The sequence below is a fragment of the Martes martes genome, assembly GCF_963455335.1.
Source record: "Martes martes genome assembly, chromosome: 2".
Lineage (NCBI taxonomy): Eukaryota > Metazoa > Chordata > Mammalia > Carnivora > Mustelidae > Martes > Martes martes.
The window spans coordinates 181,188,689-181,208,038 of record NC_137889.1 but is presented as its reverse complement, the minus strand read 5'-3'; the positions used below and the strand labels follow the sequence as shown (position 1 = coordinate 181,208,038).

The following is a 19,350-nucleotide window of genomic DNA, read 5'->3' as shown; positions in this document are numbered from 1 at the left end:
ACTCCATCTCACTGGGACATTTTTGTGTGTGTGTATATGTAAGTCTTTATGTTACTAGTTTTTATGAATTTTCAACTCCCTCAGGAAAAAGTTTGAAGAGGTCAGTCTCTTGGGCCTGGACTCTATAAGACAGCAGAAAAGACAGCAAATATGTTGGAGGGTTGTGGTGAGGAAATGGTAATTTGTTCTCCACTGAGGACTCACGGCACAAAACATGGAATTAAATTACACCAGAGGCTTAAAAAGTTTATGAAGTTTGAGGTGAGGATCTTTAAGAATGGCGTACAGAAGTAGACTGACTTCACCTTAAAGGGATTTCAATCCTACAGATACAAATATCTATAGATGTTTCTGTCACTTGCAGAGAATAGGTCTTTTTCAGATTCTTTCCAAGGTGCCAGCAGTTCTGACTGTGGTCATGAAACTCTGAAACCACGTATGAGAAGTAATTAGTCTTTCTACCTTCTCAGAGAACCCACGCCTACAATGTGAAGACTGTAAAGCTGTAAAAGGCCACAGATTCTCTGGGGTGACACACTTAGATTCTCGAAGCAGGTTAGGATCCCGTTCTTGTGGGCCCTCTACAAAGCTGAGGGCCTGGATAAGGCAATGTGGGCACCCGGGAAGATGATGAGCCCTTAAATCAAGAAGAACTACACTCCAATATTGGCTCTGCCATTTACTAGCTGGGCAAACTCGGGCAAGTACTTTTTAACAACTCGGAGCCTTCCAACAAGAAGAAACAAGCCCATCCCCTCCGTCGTGCAATTGCACCTGTGGCCACTCCTCCATTATGACAATTTCCACTTTTGATTGTTTGATCATTGGTCTTGAACTCTCTTTGTCCTTTGTCTATGAGTTCCTGAAAATAGTTTCTTCTTATCCTTGTCATCGACTCGTATGTTAGTGGTATTTAATAAATTTGTTGAATAAGTGAGTGAAAGAATGAATGAGTGAATAATGAATGTCTAGATTGTAGTAGCATTACTATAACACTTCAGTGGGTTAAAATCTGCTCCCTTTCCGAAGTCAACAGGCCTAGACTGCTGGGAGAAGGAAGGGCATCCCCAAGATTTAACTTGATGTGAGTTTCTCCATCCACCCCCCAACCCGCCCCACCGCCTGCCTTTGTCTTATATTTATCTCTAGTTCTTTTAACTAATATTTATCACAGGGATTGGGCTAAGTTCCCTCCCAGCCCTGGTTGAGTCCTGAGGGTCAATGAAAAGCTGTGTTCCTTACCTGGCTGTCTCGAGAGGAGACGGTCTTTTAAAAGTGGCAATCTGTGAAACACGTGCTGAAGTAGTGTGGCCAGCACGGGGCAGGCACAGACCTTGCAGAGGTCACAGAAGGTTCTGTAAAGAAGATGGCATTTGAGCTGAGCCCTGCATGTGGAGGAGTTTTCCAGGCTAAGGGAGGAGTTTACCTGAGTCTCAGGTCTGGCTGTACTCAGCTGGGCATGTCAGACAAGTTACACCACCTCTCAGAGACAGTTTCTTCATCTGTTAAGTAGAGTTAGTTCCTAGGATTTCTGCCAGGATCTGGTAAGAGAACACAGATAAAGTGCATACTGCCAATCTGGGCAATGGTAAATGCACAATAAATATTGGGGTATCACATGGGTAAAAGCCTGGGAGTGAGAGATGCAGATTACTATGGGAACCACAAACAGTTAGGATCTGGGATAGCTAAGGAGAACCGTGGTAAACAGTGCCTCTTCCCCATCTGGGTTTGGGATGATTTGAGAAAATTCAAAAGAGTAATTATGGAGGCAAAAATACCACCTTTTAAATGGTAATGGCTAACTTGGAGACCAGCACCTGGAACAATGGAAAACAGAACTTGAAGACCCCAGGACGGAGCAGACCTGGCAGTGGCAGTTTCTCAAAAGGAAGCATGCCCAGAGAGGACTCAGAGCATGGCATGGCACAGGGAAAGTCCAGCTCACTCCCAAGACAGGAAAGGGAGGAGCCAAAGTGAGCTTACCTGGTTGTTCTTTCCCATTTCCCCAGTCAGGGACTCCCAGAGTTGGAGTGTGGAGCTGGTCGGGGTTTGCTTTGGAAACCACTTTCCTGTGGAAATGGGGGTGGGAGGCAGCACTCCTCTCTGACACAGGGTGACTTGGGCAAGGTGGAAGGTGGATGGTGCTCTGTGGATGGGAAAGATAAGATGTTGATGAGTTTTGATGGGCAAGCAGAGGCCAGATCCTGAAAAGCCTGGGGGGTCAGTCAAGGAGAATGAACTGAAGGTGGGGGTGACCACCGAGAGGGAAGGAAGAGACCCTAACCAGGAGTACCAAGGAGAGCGACTAGTACAGCAGGCACCGTAGGACATCCTTAAATAGTGGCACCAGGCTTCAGGCTTATGGGAAGACAGAAGGCTAGCCCCATGGTCCCACCAGGTCACTAGGAAATTGAAGATGCCGGCACAGAAATGGAATCTGGGCCAGATAAGCTGGAAGTGAAAACAGTACATAGCAGATATCCATGGGCCCCCTCCAAGCACCAGGGACCGCAGTCAATACAGAGAAGAAGGCAAAGATTGAGGAAGGGAGTGAAAACCCGAATGATTGAGAATACAGCAGAGAACAGCATTCTCAGATTTTCTGAAATGGAAAATTTGGAGGTGATAAGAAGATCCAAGGGGTGGCCCTAAGAACCGGCAGCTTAGGAGCACCTGCTCCTAAGCTGCCGGTTCTTAGGGCCACCTGGGTGATTCTGGTTAATCAGAATCTGCCTTCGGCTCAGGTCATGATCCCCAGGTCCTGGGACTGAGTCCCAGGTCCGGCTCCCTGCTCAGCAAGGAGTCTGCTTCTCCCTTTCTCTCTCCTCCCCCCTGCTTGTGCTCTCTCTCTCAAATGAATCAATAAAATCTTAAAAAAAAAAAAAAAACCTGGCAGCTTAAGAGGAGCAAAGGTAAATGTCCTCATAGTTGAGGAGGTCGAGGATGCTTGAGGGGTCATCCACAAGGACATGGAAGCCCTTAGAACGAGGCCAAAGTTAACAAGGAGAAGAGATATTTTATATCTTTGATATATGGCATTGGTTCAATCAATATAACTGTAAAAGAAGGAACCAATAAAGAGACAAAGACATGACAACCTCCAAAACAGTGACAACCATCACCAAAACATAGACTAACCCACCTGGTTTACACAGGAGTGGAGTCATAGAAACATAAAGATATTTACAGGTGTGGAATATAGGTCTCGTGGTAATTACAGAGACCGCAACAACGAGGTCCTTCTGTGTATGTGTGCTACAGCAGAGGGTGCTGGCCACAAATATGTGCCAAGTTCACAAACTAGGTGCCAAGTCCAATAGCTGATGTACTCCCTCCTCCCCAAATAGTGCACAAAGCAGAAAGTGTCTGCTCCTAAACTGCAGATCCGTAGAATGTTCTAGAAGCTCATCTGCACAGCAGGCAATACCCAGGCCATGAGTTTCTTGAGAGAACCAGATTCTCCTCCACATACACAGAACCAGACAACATCTATCACAGCCGCTGATCGCTGTGATTATTACTATTATTTTCTATAATTGCCTTTGTGGGATCTGCTTATTTGCATCATGCTAAGCACTTGTAATTAGCCAATGAGAGATTTGGGGCTAAGTTAGTTTCAAAAACAAAACAAAACAACCTGAGGCCAAGATGATGGAATGTATACGGCCAATTCTATCTCATAATGCCAGGTACTTGTAGCCAAAGTGGCTTTTTCTTGAGATGTGTGTATTAAAATCACATGGACTGTGTTATGTTGTGGCATTTAGTCATCTGAGACAACTCTACAAATATGCCATAAGAAAAAAAAAGAAGCAAACGGGGCAAAGTAATTCTGATGAATCACGAGGCATGCTCTTAGCAATAGGTTCATTGCCAGGAGGAATCCTTGAGAATGCCAACCTTCATTGTGTTGATCGAGAAGGAAGGAGCTTTGAAACCAGACCTCCTTTCCCCTCGTAGATTTCCCTGTCAGGATACATAAAAGAATTCAAGCTAATCAAAAAGCCCAAGTGAGCTGGCTGGTTAACTAGGACAGGCCCAACCTTGAGTTCAGAAAGATTTCTAATGCATTCCACCTGTCCCTCCAGACAACCATGTTTACAGGATGTAAGGACTGCAGAGGAGGCGTGTCTCTGAAGAGAACGATGATCGTACGTTAGCCAAAATGGCATCTCCTGGAGATTTACGTCTGCACTGAAGACATGGTCATTCTTTATTTTTCCTAGAGAAGCGTACTCTTGATCCCCTTTTTCTGTTTCACACCCATCCCCCTCCCACACCTCCCCTCTGGCAACCACCTGTTTGTTCCCTGTACTTGAGTGGATTTTTCGGTTGGTTTCTTAAAACATTGTCACTCTTAATAAATTACTCCATGCTCAAGATTTTGAATTTCTTTCTTCCTTTTTCCCTCCAGTTAAAAAAGCTGCTTATTCATCTTGAGAGTAGTAGCCAGTAATAACACGGAAGACCCGAAGCAGTCAGTCCTTGAGGGTCTTTATAATCTGGTCCCACCTTACCTGTCCAAGTTGAGCACGTCATGGATCTTCTTCCCTGGCCTCCCTTTGCTCCCCCACCACCCCTTCCTCCTCAACACACACAGACTGTGATCATCCCTGCCCCCATCTATACCGCCACCCTGTCTGGAACCCTGTGCCCTTCCCACCATCTTGCCAACCCATCAGACTTCTCCATGAAATCTTCCCCAATGGCACCAGCCAACACCACTCCTTTCCTTTCCTGAATATCCCTCCACCTTCTGTGAAACGAGACCTAGATGTTACACTGTCTTTGGACTTTCATCTTGATGGTTCTGAGGTTACCTCTCAGCTAAAGGGCGCCATGGCCCTTCAGCAAGGACTAGTGTCTCCCCTGTCTGGTGTGTGGGGGGAAGAATGGAACATTGTGCATTTAGTATTTGCCAAGCCAGTCTCAACCACCCATCATGGCTGTGGTTCGTACTGGAACTTAACTTTACATGGTCTCATATTATCCAGTTGTAGGTAGTTCCGTGTTCTTAAGGCTGTCCTGATGAGATGTTCCGATCTTAAAGGTATAGACTGTTGGATTTATACAGAGAAATCACCCTAAAAGATATCATTGAGATTTACAACTGATCATTCTGACGAGGCCCCTCAAGTTGATCTTCTATTCCTGGGGTAGGTTTGACAGGTTTCCAAATGGTGATGTCAAGTAATGCATTCAGAGTGTGCTTCCTCATAACTATATGCATAAATATATGCATCTGTTATATATGCATATATTTGCATATGCATATATGTTCTGTAAACATATAGTCTACGTAGAAACCAGATTAATAACTCATTTGCAACTGAAGACACTCCTTCCCAGAAACTTACACACCCCCTCCACAAGATACTTCCTTCTGAATAGAGGAGGGCTCAGAAGTTTTGTTAGTGTCCAAGAGGTTGCCCGGTGAGCATGAAATCAGAAACTCTCCTCCCTTTTTTTCCACTGGCTAAAACTGCTCTGGGCCAGCTGCTTGCTGGCTGGGCTGCCCGTAAGTTCCCAGCCTTTCTTTTTTTTTTTTTTTTTTAATTTATTTATTTGAGAGAGAGAGAGAGATGACAAGTAGGCAGAAAGGCAGGCAGAGAGAGAGGGGGAAGCAGGCTTCCCGCTAAGCAGAGAGCCCCATGTGGGGCTCGATCCCAGGACCCTGAGATCATGACCTGGGCCGAAGGCAGAGGCTTAACCCACTGAGCCACCCAGGCGCCCCAAGTTCTCAGCCTTTCTATGCCTTGGTTTTCCCAGCTTTAAATGCAAATAGTACCTAACATCTAGGGCTGTTGTAAAACGTGCTTAGAACTGTAAGTAGCCCCCAGTAAGCACTTATCCAATGTCAGCTTTTTATGTTTATTACTTAAATCTCTTCACCAATCATTTAGAAATATCATTTCCTTCATAATGTAACAGCCCTAATGAAATAAGGAAGCCCGTATTGATTTATTTTTAACCTTTAGAGATTGTTCTAAATCTAGGTATAGCAAGATGCATCTCACTGAGGATGGCTGATTGTATAAAATGTATCTACTTTTTTCTCTTTTTCTTCATTTAAAACAACAGCACCAGGGAGCGAATTCCCCTCCTGCTTCAACTCTTGTTCTTAATTTTTATTCATCAGGCCCTACTTACAGAAGGGCAAGTGTATGTGAATCCAGCAAGCGAAGCCCCATAGCCAGGAGGCCTTTGGATAAAGCTTCATGCACTGTCACTTCCTACAAATTCTCCCCCCCAAAAAACACACAGTTCCCCCATCAAAAAAAAAAAAACCAAAAACACAAAAAAATCTGTGATTCCATTCTCTGGGGACAGACTTGGAAGCCCTAGAAAAAGGTAAGGCATGATTGACACATAGGGAAGGCAGGTAGGCCCAAGAGTGCCAGAGGTTGGGCCTTCTAGATGATTCATCAGGTTGGTGGCTCGCCCTGCCCTTCTCAGGGCACAGGGGACACCCTGTCCAAGTGAAGAAGAAGCCTGTGTTTTGCTGATGTTTCTCAGTTGAGAATAAGCTGAGGGGCTGGTACTTTTCCTGAATGACCCGCATGGAAAAGGGTTTGTCTCTTCTTGTTGTTAACACTGAAGGAGAGGCCACACCAACCTTAGTTTCTATTGGAGAAAAATGTGCATGGGGATTTTTTTTTTTTTTTTTTTAAAGATTTTCATTCTCTTCACAGTGCACCCAGGTCCCAGGTGGGGAAGGTGGTGTGCCGTCTGGGATGGCTGGGGGAGAGGAGCCTGCTCTCCTCCTGGTGAAGTACGCAGACCCCGCCCTGCAGCCCGTGCCCTTGACCAGTTTTGCTCCTTCTTCCCTCCCTGGTCGTTTCACAAGGTATTGGATGATTGGCTGAGCCCTAAGTTGAGGCCAAGAGAACAGAATCAAGACTTCCTTCCTTTCCTCTTCTGCCCCTCCCCCTCTCACTGATTCCTCTTCCTCACCCCTCCCCCAGCCAAGCCACCAACCTACTCACCCACGGAAGCAGCACAGTGTTAGAACCCATGGAACAAAAGGGTTTCTGGTATCAGGAGGAGGGACACAATAAGGGAGCAGGGAATAGGAGTTTCTACTTTTTTTTTTTCCTTCAAGGGGAAAAAAAAAGTCTCTCTGGACCAGCAGACCATCTCCTGGGAGGGAGAAGCCACAATTTCCCCAGGTAGCACATTCCAGAGAATGAATGAATGGTGGGGAGATGCTGGGGGTGGGGTGGGGGCAGAAATACACAGCGTTTAATACAATGCAGGGAGTTGTTTACAATCGTCTGGAAGATGCCAAAGGGCTTAACAGTCAGTCATAATAGCTCCCAGCTGGTGCAGCGCGCTGGCAGAGCTGAGCCGTGGCGTTACTGTCCTTGCCTGCTGGAAGAGCTGAAGCAACACCGTGACTTGCCCAGGGTCACACAGCACGCTTGGGACAGAAATAATTCTGACTCCTTCTTCCTGGCTGTAATTCAGCAGACAAAGCCACCTTATTACTGTACGATCATTCAAATCTGAATCATTTAAATGGCTCCTAATTGCAGGCTTAGAGGGAACTGTCAGCTCCATGTGACTAACAGCCCGGGAAGCCGCGGTAGGAAAGACCCAAGTTTTACAAACTCCTGAATATGGAACTAAAACTCTGTCCTCCCACTGGGGTGGGAGTAGGAGAAAAAGCATTTGAAGACCCGACCTTGAAACTGCCAACCAGTAGCCTGTTTAGATTTTTTTTTTAAATGAATTTGAAGTGTCACCTCCAATTTTTAATATTGGAACAGAGAAGCACTTGGGATTCAAAGGGATGCCATTCAGAATGGGGTCTGAGGGCAATTCTCAAGTATTTTCCACGCAGTCAAATCTTCACACTCTTCTTTCTTATGCCCATCAAAACACTGTCTCTGTGTTTAAATTTCCTTTTGAACTCTTTTATAGGTAGCTATTTGGGAAGGGGGAGGGAGGAGGGGGCCGCGGAAGCCACCGGGCTTGTAAATTCAGATCTGTCCACGGGGCTGGGCACGTGCTGTGCTCAGGAAAGAAAGTAAATTCCAGTCGGCCAATCGCTTTAACTGATTCATCTGTCGGCACAGAGACGCCACCTACCTGCTCGCAGGTATTCAGGTAAATGACAGGTGGGCGGGACCTATACTGACTGTTTCAATAGCTAAGGGCCCAGCAATGTTTTATCTATGAGGCGCCCGTGATGTCACACGTTTCCTGCTCTCGACCAACCAATGCCCTCCTCCTTCCTTAGGCACCTGTGCACCAAGGTTGAGCCTGGTCACTGCTCCGGGAGCCCCAGGAACTGCCAGATTCACCCACAAGGCATGGGAACTTCGGGGCTGCGGCTGCCTTGAGTGCCCGGGATACGCACTGGAAAAGGTGAGTTGAAACCCTCCATTTTTCTCTTCTGGCATTGAGACCCCTGGCCCCTGAGGGATCTCTCTGAATGAGGAAACTGAATGAAAAAATAAAAGCTGAATGACTTCGCCCGGGTGTTTGTCCCACAGGGAGAAGCCCTTTTGGGAGGGAAGCGCAGAGAGATGCCTTTGACATTTGGGTTGTACAGGAAAATTCTCCCAGGCCAGATATTTAATCCTTTTTGTTTCTCTTAATCATTAAGCCAGGCTCTGCTTGTCTGGGAAGTTGATCTGATTTTTTTTTTTTTTAAACCCTGGAGTGGAGTGGAGTGCAGTGGAGACTTTTTGAAACTGAACTCAAAGACTCAGACCTGTTCAGCCCGTTTTAAGGGAGGGTTGGGAGGCCAGGGCCGAATGAATTCAGAGTTGCCTTATTTTTGCCTCATTTGCCTTATTTGGCCTTACTTCTCTGCATTTGTCTCACCAGAGGCAATTTCCATCTGAACCTGTGAGATGACCTTACATTTGTCCCCCCCACCCCCACATCCCCCGCCAGAAGTCCGTGCTCCGACGGGTACCTTCTGCTGCCCTTCTCAGAGGCCAATACTCATTCTCCTCCCTCTTTCTTCTCTAAAAAAGTCTACTGGGTTTTATTTTTTCTTTGTTGACATTCTTAAAAACCACTTTGCAGTCCGGATTAGAGCTGTTTACATCCAGACCTGGACTGGCTGCCTGCTGACCTTTGGTTAAAGTAAAGATTATTTCCTCCATGCTTAACAAGAATGAATGTAACTTCAGGTCGGATTTTTAACTTTTTTTTGTCAATTCTTCCACTTTTCTTTTTCTCTTTTAATAGCAAATCTACCGAAAAGATTGTTCTGCCAGGACCTTTTTTTTTTTTTTTTTTTTTTAAGTAATTTTACCTCTAGGATCCATTTTTGTTTTCTTAATCCTGATCTGCCAGCCTGTCTTACTTCTGTTCTTGAAGCCCAAGAACCACACTCCGCAGCCAGCACTGTCCTTAGAGACAGGAAAATAAACCCCAGTCCCCTGCTGGGATGAGCCGGAAACTATAGAGGGAGAAATGAACCAGCCAGGGGACATTTCATTCTGGATTCCTTCATCAGTGATTTTCTGAGATCTGTTTGCAAAGATCTTGGCAAAGGAATAACGTGTTAGAAGTTACGCTCATTTTCTTCCCCCCAGAAATTCAAGGCGCTTGTCAACTCTCTAGAAGGAAAAATGGAAATCAGCTGAGCAAAGTTTGGTCTCAGACCCTCGAGTCTCACCACTGAGAATCTGCCTGGGGCCTTGTTGCCAATTTCTCTCTCCCTCCCTGGAAGCTCCTATTGTTCTGTCACTGACTTTTGTCTGTTCTTCTCCACCCGCCCCCTCCCACCCCAGGGGTGTGTTTGGATGCAGGCTACAAGGTTGTCTCTCAGTAGTCTTTTCACTTGATTCAGAGCTTTGTCAGCGGAAGAAAGGAAAGGATCTCTTCCATCCTGACTCTTTCCGGAGAGGAACGTGTCTTTGAAGTCACAGACCTCTCCACAAGACGCATTCCTCTGGATTACCATGGACTGTTAGCTCTTTGCACAGCAGTGATGTTATGATTAAATACATCCTTTCACCACTGTATGTCAAGGTCCTTCCCCACCAAAGGAACACAGCTCAGGATGCTATGCCTCCAGATAGAAGAAAGGAAAGAAAATATGGAGGCTGGAATCCAGAGTCAGGTTATCTAGAAGGCACTTGGTCTCTTGGATAATTTACACACAAGTATTGTCCAAAGGGGTGAGGGACCCACAGTGGCTCCCTGCCTGTAGTAATCCCATCTCTTGGTTCAAGTGGCGATAGGTCTGATTGGAAAACACACAGTGTCTTCCATTTACACTCATGAGCAAGTTACACAGCTTCTCAGATTGTCAGTTTCTTCCTCAGTAAAACAGGAGACAACCCTTATGATACGAAGTGCTCATGAGAAGCAAAGAAGCAAATGGGGTAACACGCTGAGGGCATCGAGTGACCAGTGTCTAGCGTTACATGGGGACCAAATAGAGGTGTGGGCCATTCTTGAAGGAATTCTCCTGGGTGCTCAGCAGAGATGGTCTGACCCTACCAAGATAAAAGATCTTCTGCGGTTGCCATCATTAGGAACCCTGATAGTTCTTGTTATGGTATTAATTGTACATAATTAACTCCGATGTTAACAGTTCAGAGAAAGAAAATAGGCAGGAGGCAGGAGAACGCTTAAACTACATGACAGAGCCAGGCCAATCGGTCTCTGCAGCTCCCAGACATGCTTAGGAGCTGCGGGCTGCTGCTGTCCTCCTGCCTTTCCCACCGCAAAGCTCTCACACCCCAACAGACGCACCGAATGTGGTCCTCCACAGGCCTGCAGGGAAAATGTTCCTGTTGTCATTGGCTGTAATCTGACTTGGCAGGCGGCCTTTTCTGCTTTCAACTGTGCTCTCTCTCCTGGGCAGGGTGGGTGCTTGGTTTCCTCCAATCTTGCAGGTAAACACCCTTAGCCACAACCTGGTAATCTGCCAGGCCAAGTCACCTGGACGAGGGGGAGGTGGCCAGTTGGGAGCCTGCCCTGCACTGGGGAAGGGGGCTTGTAGCTCCCTTGGAGACGATCACCTCACTCCTGGAATATCCCATGCCATTGGATGACCTTGAGGTCATGGCGTAAGAGCAGAGGTGTTCCCAGGCTCCTCTAAGTCTCACCCTACCCTGAAAAGCTAAGGCAAGTTTTCATCATTCACCAGCCGATCAAGGACAAGGGTTCATAACCTCGACCCTACTCCTGGCATGCTTAGGGGGTCCTGGGGAGGAACCTCAGCCTCCCTGCCCAGTAGTGTCCATGTTCATTCACCTTCTCTTAACATCAGATTGCCAGGGTTCCAAAGCCAGCGCTCCCTTATACTAACAGTGTGACCTGTGGAGGTGATTGGATCCCCTTTACCCCAGGTATAAAACAGGCTCGTTATGAGGAAGAAATGAGTGCAGTGTCCAAAGTGCTTAGAATACTACCTGGCACAATGTGAACTCTTGCTACTAATATTTTTCTGAAGGAAGGTGGAATGCGACAGATCTGGGTTCGAGACCCAATTCCACCGTGTAATGGACATAAGCCTCTTCGTGCCTCTCGGTCGCACATGGCCTCATCTGGAAAATGGGATACTTCCCAAAGTCAGTGCTGTGGTAAGGAACAAACAGGAGATGGTTTCGTGCGAAGTGCCTGGTCCATGATAGAGTAGGGGCTCAATCAGTTAACCTCATTGAATTAGTACAGGCATAGCTTTTGGTACACGCAGTACATACATGGCTGGATTACAATTTGCAAATACTGCATTTTTTTTTTTCAAGTGGAAGAGTTGTGGCAAGCCTCCCTCTAGCACGTCCATCAGGGCCATTTTTCCAACAGCATTTGTTCCTTTGTGTTGCCGTGTCACATTTTGGTAATTCTCACCATATTTCAAACTTTTCATTACTATTATATGTGTTATGGTGATGTGTGCCCAGTGATTGCGACTCACTAGAAGCTCAGATGATGGTTAACATTTTTTAGCAAGAAAGGATTTTTAAATTGAAGTCCACACATCGCTTTTTTAGACATAATGCAATGGCACGTGTAATAGACTATGGTAGAGTTTAAACTTCTATACGCACTGGGAAACCAAAAAATTTCCTTGACTCGCTTTATTATGCTATCTGCTTTGTTGTGAACTCGCTTTATTGTGGTGGTCTGGAACTGAACCCTATCTGTCTCTGAGGGGAGCCTGTAGAGGAAACAATGATTATTTCGGTTAAAGTTCGCCTTCTCAGGTCACGCTACAGTTTGGACATAGCAATGTTGGAAACAGTAGTCAGCGGAGGGCCAAAGACTCTTTGAGAATAACAGATTTCCCAAAAGCCCCCCAAAGGTTTAGACAGAAAACCAGTTAACAAAGATGATCTTGTTTATCTTGGAGCCCCAGGGTAGGGTAGCTGCCCGTCGAAAGGCCTGGTCTTCTGCAGAGCTGTGGCGGAAGGATTCTCTGACGTCCATAAACAGTGGGTTCTCCCAGAGCAGGGATTCCCAGCTCCCTGGCTTCCAGTGTCTCCCTTTGGATGTGAATTCCACAGTTGAGTGGCGAAAAGAGGGTCTGCTGCCGGGATTCTGACCACTTGAAAAGCCATTCTTGTAAGACGCTGCCAAGAGAGGACACACGAGGGTGGCTCTGATATGTGTCCTCCTCATCGCTTCAGTATTCATGGACCTCCTGCAGGTGACACATAACTATTCCTGATATTTATGGGTTGGCATCACGCAGACTCGCTTTTATGTGGGTGGCATATTTCTGGTCCTCTGACAGTGCCTCCAAGCTCTCAAGGGCTTTTCAAAACTATTTGCAAGGAAGACTACATCTCTCTTTTTGGGTTAATGGGATTTGGCCATCTGTGATCCCCAAAGAATAAGGGTTAACACGAAAACCAGACATGTTGTTAAGTACAGAAACTGCACTTAGCTGAAATCAGAAACCAAGAATGTCAATTGCCTCCTGTAAACCCCTTACCCTCACCATGTCCTCTTACCTCCTTTTGTTCGAAGTGAACAAAGACACCACGGTGACCTATTGCTTAGTTACATGGAGACGCCTCTCAGATCAATATAAGAAAGAACTTTCTAAGAATGAGAGCTGTCCAAAAATCCAGTAGGTTGTCTTTTTGGGGTACTGACTCCCCTGACACTGAAGGTTATTGTTTCTTGATATGTTTGGTATATTTGTTTATTTGCTATTTTTACATGTGCCCGGTATATATTGAAAAATGAGTGAATGCCAGAGAGAATTTGTGTTTCCTTAGTGACACATGTATTCATCTATAAAATGGGGGTTATATTGATCTCATAGCAATAGTCTCATGATTAAATGAGAAAATACACGTAGAGTACCCAGCACTGTGTCTTGCACCTCGTGAATTACTCATTAAATAGTAATCACTATTATGTTTTATTTTCTACTATATTCTAAAAAGGAGGAGGAAAGGGGCACCTGGGTGGTTCAGTGGGTTAAAGCCTCTGCCTTTGGCTCAGGTCATGATCTCAGGGTCCTGGGATCGAGCCCCACATCGGGCTCTCAGCTCGGTAGGGAGCCTGCTTCCTCCTCTCTCTCTGCCTACCTCTCTGACTACTTGTGATCTCTGTCAAATAAAATAAAATCATAAAAAAAAAAAAAAAAAAGGAGGAAGAAGAGATTTCTGCTTCAGGTAGGGAGTAAACAAAATGACTTCCGAATTTGAGATTTACAGTTTTTACGAGAATCTCTTCATTTCTATTCTTTTCATCCCCGCCCTTCTTCCTCTGCCTTTCTGAAGGAACCTCTTCCCCTCGCTGTTGGGAACCAGGCTCTTTGTCGGGGTAGATTGACTCTACCCTAGTACAACCATTGCAGTAGGTTCTGGCCCAATTCACCGGGCACATTGTTGTTATTGGTGGTGGTGTTTTTTAGATCACTCGTTTGTGCCTTGGAATGTGTGCATTTAAATTCCACCATTATTTTCCAGTGACTCTTATTTGCTTCTTGTGTTTGATGCATTTGTCACAGGCACACAAAAGGCTTCACCAACAGTAGAGTGGAAAACTCTCCAAGAATTTTCTTTAATAGCCTCTTGGCACAGTGCATGGCAACAGCACATGCATGATGGTGAGGTGTAAATATGTCATTGCCATCTGGGAGATGATTTGCATAACTTGCCTATGACTGCTTTTGGCAGTCACGTGGCCGTCTTTGAATAGAACGCTGCACGTTTAGGTTCCTACGTACTCACATTAATGCATGAGTCACCTAGTGTTTTCAAACTCCTCATTCAGTATCCTTGTTAGATGTGCATTATGCTCTCTACGACACACACACACTCAGCTGGTGTCTCTGTAGTCTTTTTCCCCTGGGGGCTCTAGCAAACTTGGCTTACCAGTCATTGTGGAAACATCTGCATTCTAACTTAGTAATGGATTAAAAGAAAATTATTACTTTTTTTTTTTTTACGAGGGGAGCACGGCCTCCGTAAGAATGGAGCGGTGTAAGTGGCTGTCATTCCCAACCTACTTTCCATATCCCTAAACCATGGAGGGAAGTGTTGGTGTGGATCCATGGGGATGTTTTCCCCCATTCTGGGGGGGAAATGTGTTAGTTTCCTCAGGCTGCCATAACAGATCACCATAAACCTGGTGGCTTAAACCAACAAAAGTTGTTCTCTCACATTTCTGAGGCCAGAAGTTTGAAATCAAGGTGTTAGCATGACCTTGCTTCTTCAAAAGGCTCCAGGAGACTCCTACCTTGCCTATTCCCACTGCTGATGCCTCCCAGCATTTGTAACCTTGTGGGGTTCCTATCACCTTCTCCTATGTGTGTGTGTTCTCTTCTTCTGTGTCTAATGAAGACACTTGTCATAGGATTTGAGGTAAATTAGATAATCCAGGATGATCTCATCTCAAGATCCTTAACTCGATTCATCTTCAAGGGCTTTTTTTTTCTGATAAGGTTCTGGGGATTAGGACAGGGCAAGATGTTTTAGGGAGCCAACATTCCACCTGCTACACACACACCCACCCCAATTGACATTCATAGACACAGGCTCTCCCACTACTTATATAGAATGATTCCTTGTCCATGCGGAGGCTGAAATATTGGTCAAAAAATAGGTAAAGAGAGTTATAATAGGCAGCCTTCACCACTACCATCATGTATTTCTTTTTTTTTCCATCATGTATTTCTGTGTTCAAGGCACAATAGTGTGTTATGATCGAAAGACCTGCTGAGTTTTTTCAGTCAATAGTGTAATGTATCTGCAAAATCAAATCAGTAAAGGCCATCTTATGTTGCTTTTAAAGACAAGTAGTACCTTGGTTAAGGAAGCAACCCCTCCACTGAACCATCAGACCACAACTGGGTAGATGTCCACTTCTGGGTGCCATGTTTTCAAAGGGACCTCATCAAACTAGAGAGCATCCTGGATGGACCCTTTACTATCACCTCAACTATCAAGGAAGACAACTGAAAGAACCAGAGACAAAAAGAAAAGACAAGAGAGAAACCACCAATTCCCTCATTCATGTGGCGGGGGGGCAGGGGGGTTGCCATGTTTTGAGGGAGTGAATGTGATCTATGTCACACTGAAACGTCAAAGTAACAAAAGGAAAGCATTTAGCTGTAGGAAAACTAATGAGCTCCCTGTCATTGTAGGTGTTTCAAGCAGAAGCTGATAGACCATCCTATAGGGCTGTTGTAAGGAGGATTCTTATACCTGGGGAGAATCTAAGATTCTTACCCAACTGAAAGTCCTATGATTTCTTAATAAATAATTTTAAAATCTCAAATACAGGTCATCATGTGACCACACACCAATATGTCTATTTCTCTTCCTTGACTGAGGGATTTGCTCAGGCTCTTCCCCTACCTTAATTTCTTCCCACTTGTCCAAACACTGTTAATCTTTGATGATCTGCCCTGAAACCCAACTATTCCACGAGCTGTCCTAACCATTCTGGGTCACATTATACTGTTTTCTTACCTCTTTTCCTCCACAACTTGTCCCTGTCTCCTGTGGGGGGTCAGGCGGCGGTACGCAGATCATACTCCTTGCCATACTCATTGTGTATTTTTTTTTTGCAGTGCTTTAACATTTTTTTCTATAGGTAAGCTCCTTTTTTCTAATTAGACTTAAACTTACTAAAGATAAAATTGAGTTCCTTATGGGAGGTCCCACAGAATTCAAGACCAAGGCCAGGCATGGCAGAGGTGATCAATGAACATACATAGAATTAAAACACAGCAGAAACAATGTTGAGAATTCAAATATCTTTCTTCACCTTGTCTTTCCCTCTATAAAATTTGGTTATCTGTTAAAAAAAAAAAAAAAAAAGCATTTCCTGAACATGTTTTTCAGCCTTGGGTGGAAGAATGTCAGCCTGCTTTTCCATGCTTCTCCCCTGACATTAGCACTTCCCAAGATCCTACGGCGAGTATTTGCACCAATGGAGTCCTTGGTCTAGCCAAAATAGTCTGTCTTCATTCTTGTTGCTGGCAGGGGGTCAGCTCCATTCCGTCATGTTGGTAGACCAGGAGATGGAAAGACATTTTTTTCTGGGACAGAGTTCTTACAAACAAACCCAGGTAGGAAAAGGGGCGCCATGATACCCAGGCGAGAGGCAGTAAATCTTCAGTCAAGAAAGGCAAAGCCCCTCTCCAAGCAGCTTGTAAAAGATCTTCCCGGGGCTACTAAAACTTGTATGTGATCCACTTGCCCCTTGGGACTCTTTTCACCTGAACGCTTCTCTTGTTCTTCCCACTATCTGGCTCTCTGTGTTCTCGGCTGTTGACCCCAGACATTGTCTCCTCTCAGTTTGAGTCTCCTTTAATTTCTTGAAGATTTTTTTACATCTTTAAAGACCATTTAGATTTATTTTTTCTGTCCCTTCTAGTGTAGGCAACACTATGCAGGCTTGTGTCGCTCATTGATGCAAGGAATGAATTGCTTGCTCTCTCTTGGAGATCATGGATTTTGATAAGAAGTAGGATCAGACCTAACCCTGACCTTTGCAACAGTCCATAAGTACCTGCGTTCTTTGTGTTCTCTCTCCTTTTTCTGGAAATGTATATGGCGCCCCTGCTTCCTCAGCCCCCACTTCAACCCCTCTTGGTTCAAAGACAGTTTTAGCCCATGTGTGACCATTTCTATTCAGGTCCCTAAAGCATTTAATTCCTCCCTATTACTGATGTGTCTAGAAGCTAAGGAAGAGCCCCCAGAGCATTTGTTCACCCTCTTATGTCCCTTAGTTCACAGTTGGTATTTCTTTTTTTTTTTTCCCTAAGATTTTATTTATTTATTTGACAGACAGAGGTCACAAGGAGGCAGAGAGGCAGGCAGAGAGAGAAGGGAGGAAGCAGGCTGCCTGCTGAGCAGAGAGCCCGATGCGGGGCTCGATCCCAGGATGCCAGGATCACGACCGGAGCTGAAGGCAGCGGCTTTAACCCACTGAGCCACCCAGGCGCCCCCACAGTTGGTATTTCTTAAAAATTGATGGTACCTTATTGATACCTCCAAGTTTCACACAGTCTATCTAGAATTTAACATGTAATTATAAATTTACTTTGTTTGCTAGAGAAAGATAGAGCTTGTGCTAACTTTGGCGATCACTCCCACTCACCCCCACCAATAATCTAATTTAGGAGTTCCAGGCAGGGTTATGGCAGGCCATGGTTAGACAAACATGCCAGCTGATAATTATTTTGGAAAGAGAAATGAGGCCACCAACGTGAAGAATTTCCCAGCACTCTTGATTCCTGCATGAGTGTATTTCTGGTCTTCACGGTCCGGGACGGTGTTCCTGACTGACTGGGATATCTCTGCACTAAGGTGTGGCCTCCATGACCAGTTTGAACCCTGCCCTGCAACCCTTCTGCCCTGCATAGCTTCATCCAAAGTTCAAAGCATCCCCAATGATTAAGAAAAACCTCCAGCTCTGTTTCTTGAAGCTGAAAGTTCCCTCGGAAATCCTCTAGCATAGGGGTTCTTAGTCATTATGGGTTTATGTAAAACACTGGGGCTGGTGGAAGGGATTAGGAGATTTTGAACAACATTAAACAAGTCAGCAGAACCCAGGAAGCAGCCCCACCACAGGAGGGCAGAGCCCCACACTGTTTACAGGGTCACAGAGTCCCTGCTGGAGAGGATGCTTGTCACTTAACGACACACTCTCAGAACAAAGCTCTTTTGGGATCCAATCATCTGGTGATCATTTCGGGGCCTGGCTTAGAGGACACTTCTTTCCTCTCATGGGAAGCAAAGTCTTCCTCCAGCGTATGAGCGCTTTGGTGAAGGGCTCACCTCGTGGGGGCCCGGGTGTCTAGGACACCTCCTTAGACACTTTCTTTTCCAGTCCTCGTGCAGCTTTTTGTCTTGTCTTTTTCCTTTCCTTTCCTTTCCTTTTCTTTTCTTTTCTCTTCTCTTCTTTTCTTTTCTTTTCTTTTTTTTTTTTTTTTTTTTGAGGCACATCCAGAGCTGCGGGACTTCCGGTTCCTGTCACTGGCCTCCCATCTGCCGCCCGCAGCCTCACTTCTCTAACTTTTTTCATTTACTGGGGGTGTCAGTGAGTGTTCATGGAGGTTTGCCCTCTGGATGAAACAGCGATCTCTGACTTGCCGTGCTCTTAACTGGTTTCCATTTCTCTTTGCTCCTGTTCAGGTTGTCAGTACGTTTGAGAACAAGATGTATCAAAATATAAGCACGCTTGCAGACAAATGGGAGAGTCCAGAGCCCCAAATACCACTCATTCTTGGGATCGGGTTATACGCTGCGGATTCCGATACTCGAGTGTTTAGCCACTGAGGAATTTCTGTTTAAATAAATCCACCTAATTCCGCTAAATATCTTTGCATTTTCTAAACTGTGTTCCCAGCCGCTGCCTTTCCACTTTATTGCCCTGGATTTTGTTTTCCCCTCTGGGCTCAGGAATTGCTGATAGCTCTCTCCAGGCCTCAGGGCAGTGTCTGGCTCGGAGCAGGCCAGGACTACAGTGACCCGCAGTGGCCTGAGAAAGCAGACACCATCCTAGGCTCTGCCCACAGTTAGTTCGTTTCACGCTGTCCTGGAGTTTTGGGGTTCATTCTACCCGTACGCCGTAGGAGGGACCCTGAACCATCAGGGAGTTTCTGGAAGAGAGCGGTCAGCCTCACAGAGTCTAGGGAAACTAGAAGGAATGCCAGAGAGTCTAAGGCAGCTGGACCTGGAGGGGCGGGTATGGGAAATGCGGGGGGGGGGGGGGCGTCTTCCAATAATTAAGGGACTTCAGAAATTTGACATATTCTTTTGTTTTGTTGTTGTTGTTGTTGTTTTGAATGTGACATGTTCTAAACAGCTCCTAGGAAAAATACTGGCACCCATGGAGGGGGTAGGTGAGCTCTAGAGAAACAAATTTTTGTTCTGTCTACAGACTGTTCCTCCTAGAAGTTCG

At 45.6% G+C, this 19,350-nt stretch overlaps 1 protein-coding gene across 1 annotated transcript in view; it reads left to right on the top strand.

Annotated features, from left to right (window-relative positions):
- Window positions 1–8,245: 8,245 nt before the first annotated feature.
- LNX1 (ligand of numb-protein X 1) overlaps window positions 8,246–19,350 on the top strand; it is a 119,777-nt gene continuing 108,672 nt past the window's right edge. The window contains exon 1 of the mRNA XM_080796680.1: window positions 8,246–8,373. The gene's annotated coding sequence lies outside the window, so the exon portion shown is untranslated. The remainder of the gene's footprint in view (window positions 8,374–19,350) is intronic.